General features: G+C 41.0%; 1 pseudogene; it reads right to left on the reverse strand.

The window, feature by feature from the left end:
• Positions 1-2,561: 2,561 nt before the first annotated feature.
• LOC142141974 (5S ribosomal RNA) lies at positions 2,562-2,678 on the reverse strand (annotated as a pseudogene).
• Positions 2,679-3,283: the final 605 nt, after the last annotated feature.

The following is a 3,283-nucleotide window of genomic DNA, read 5'->3' on the forward strand; positions in this document are numbered from 1 at the left end:
TCCGAGTCTTTAGGTTCCATTAATGTAGCAACTGTCTTGCGAGGTCGTTGCGAACAATTAGAAACATAATGTCCAGATTTACCACAATACAAGCAGAGATTTTCTTGTCGTCGTTGATCTCTTCTTTCAATAGAAATCTGTTTGCGAATGGTATCTATTTGCATTGGCTCAGACTCCTCAATTTGTTGTGTTGCAGGAGTTCCAGAGTAATTTGATATTGCTGGTTCTGGATAATTAGGACGAGTCCACATGGAACCCCATCTATCTTGTTTCCTCTCCATTTGACGAGCATCAATACGAATACAATGTTTAACAAAGGCTTCAAATTCAGTGGGTGCATCAGCTCTAGATAATTCATCTTTAATGAACTCAGATAACCCCTTTCGATAAACAGACAGCTTAGCTGCCGAATTCCAATCAGTGTCCAAAATCCATCTTCGGAAATCAGAGGTGTATTCAGCCACTGAACGTCTTCCCTGACGCATTTTTAATAAAACTGACTCAGCAGTAGCACTTGGAGCATTTGGATCATCAAATATCTGGTTCATTGCATCCATAAAATTAGAAAGATTTTGTAATATGGGACTTTTTGCTTCTATCAAAGGAGAAGCCCATGCCAAGGCATCATCTTTCAACAATAAAAGAATACAACGTACTTTCTGTACATCAGTCAAAAAATAAGTAGGATGTAAATCAAAATGCATATTACATTGATTAATAAAACCTCTGTATTTTTTACGATCACCTGAGAATCGGGCCGGAGGTAGTGGGAGTGTGGGCTGATGTACTGCAGCTGAAGGTGCTACAGCATTAACTTCTTGAAGCCGCACCTGTAGTTCTGTAATAACTCCATTTTGTAGCGCTATTTGATCTTTGAGTTCATGAACATTTATTTGCAACTCCATCACGTGTTGATTTTGCTGTTGAAAATTATTTGTACACTGGGTCTCCAGTTCTTGAAATTTTGCATGAAATTCCTGTAGCTGTCTTGAAGCAGAATGCATGTGGAAACTCAGATCCGCAAGTCGCTGTAAAGCAGATGGTTCTGACCCGGCGGGCTCCGTCATTTTGGGCACGAGTATCCTGTCACGATTCTGGTATCACAAACGAGCCCAATAGCCAGGTATTTCTGAATTCAAAAGGATTTATTTTGGTATACAAATAAATCTCCAGTGTCCAACAAATAAAGTCCAAAGTAACAAGAGGTTAAAGGTCTGGTGGAAGTATCAAGTACTTGTAGTCCAAATCACAAGGAGGCAAGGTTCTGTGGAAGCATCTGGTTCAGAGACAAACACAATACTCGTGCAAAGGCTTCATAACAGGAAGTGCCTTTTCTAGGCCCAAACAGGAAATGGGATCCAAGATGGAATCTTCATGAGACAGTCCCGGCCATCTTGGATAAGGGCTATTGTAAGGGCAAGTTCATAACAGAGATCCAAGATGGAAACTTCATGATGCAATCACGGCCATCTTGAATGAGGGCAAAACTAAGGGCAAGTACATAACAATAGCGGTGATCCTCAAGATGTCCAATATAGTCCGTGCGAGGTCCAGATGGTAGATAAGTAATCCTCACGATAGATGTTAAGTGCCGGATATACGGGAGAATGTTATGGTAGGTGTGTCGGGCAGAGTAACGAGCGGGATGTTAGCGTGCGTGCCAAACGTGGAACGCACGCTTCCTGAGTGTCCACGACCGGATGTGCACAAAACCGGAAGTGGCGGGTGATAGGCCGACGCGTTTCGTCACCTAGGTGACTTTTTCAAGGCAGTGGTATACGTGTAGATGGAGGCGGGTCTTATATACGCTGTGCAAAGATATTCAAACAGTCTGAGTCACGTGTTTGTTGTGATTTCCCGTCTGTTTAGTGTCCTTGATGTTCAACAGAATATGTCCTGTCGCGTTGATGGATGTTGATTGGAACAAAAAAGATATTTAAAACATTACAAATATACATATATATAAAAAAATGCTTGTAAGCGTTATTGATATGTGTCAAAACACAAGGATAACATATATGAATTGCAACTTGAGCAAACTAACAACACAATATTATTATGGTTTTATAAAGGTGAAGTGCCGCATATTGGATATAAGGGAAAAAAGGGGGGGGGGGGGTTAGCTGATCGGAACATTTTGGGTGCGATTTGGGGCATATGCCTTACATACCACTACATGTGGATATGTATACATATACATAGAGATGCATATATAAGGTGTACACATGTATACAAATATACATGTATATTACAGAAATAGACAGTTATGTCTATATATAGATAACATACACATGGTTCATATGTCTGCGATTTGGAACGAGAAAGTTGACTGTAATTGGAGAGATATAATAATGGAGGAGATATTGTAATACTGCACTAATCTAGATGTATCTTTATTGAAACAATGGGGAACGGGTGTATATTGGTAATTAACAATATATAGCTAATATAATCACTGTGATGATTGTAAATACTAGCAGTCACATAATCGTGTTAGTCCCGTTATAAGTTAGCGTCTGTTCTCTGTCACTGGGTAGGGAGATCAACTCTCCAGATTGCGCACCGTGCTGAACCTGATATTCCCCACCGTTCGCACAATGGGTACTTGTCAGGCCCACACAGTATCGCTTCCGAGTTCGGATGAGATCGGGCATGGACTGTGTGGTATGTCAGCACGGTGCGCATCTGACCTTGCCGTACGTGATGAGTTTCACAGACAGCTACAGATATCAAACTCAATATTAAGTCCTTTGGGGGTCTGCGTATCTAATTCAAAAATCCATCTATGTTCTTCTTTGTTGATATTTTTGGCGAGATTACCACCTCGCCAGTTCTTCTTGATTCTTGAGATTGCCATAAATGTAAGAGAGGATGGATCACTGTTGTGTTTTAAGTGAAAATGGTGTGAGACACTGTGGGTGTGTAGGCTCCGTTTGATGTTCCGTATGTGTTCCGCTAACCTTACTTTTAGCGGTCGGATTGTTCGCCCTACATACTGTAATTTGCATGGGCACTGAAGGAGGTAAATTACCTCTTTAGTTTCACAAGTGATGAAGTCCTTAATATTGTATGTTCGATCGGTAGTGGTAGATTGGAAGGTGTGGGTGGGCTTGGTGCTTCTCACACCACATGTTCTACATGCTATGCATTTTCTACAACTGTAGAAACCCGACTGTTGTTGTTGTGGGATTAGGGTAGTTTGTATTGGTAGTCTTGGGGGAAAGTGATTTTGTACTAACTTCTTCTTCAAATCAGGGGCTTTACGGAAAATAATACTCGGTTT

This window comes from Mixophyes fleayi, chromosome 2, assembly GCF_038048845.1.
Source record: "Mixophyes fleayi isolate aMixFle1 chromosome 2, aMixFle1.hap1, whole genome shotgun sequence".
NCBI lineage: Eukaryota > Metazoa > Chordata > Amphibia > Anura > Limnodynastidae > Mixophyes > Mixophyes fleayi.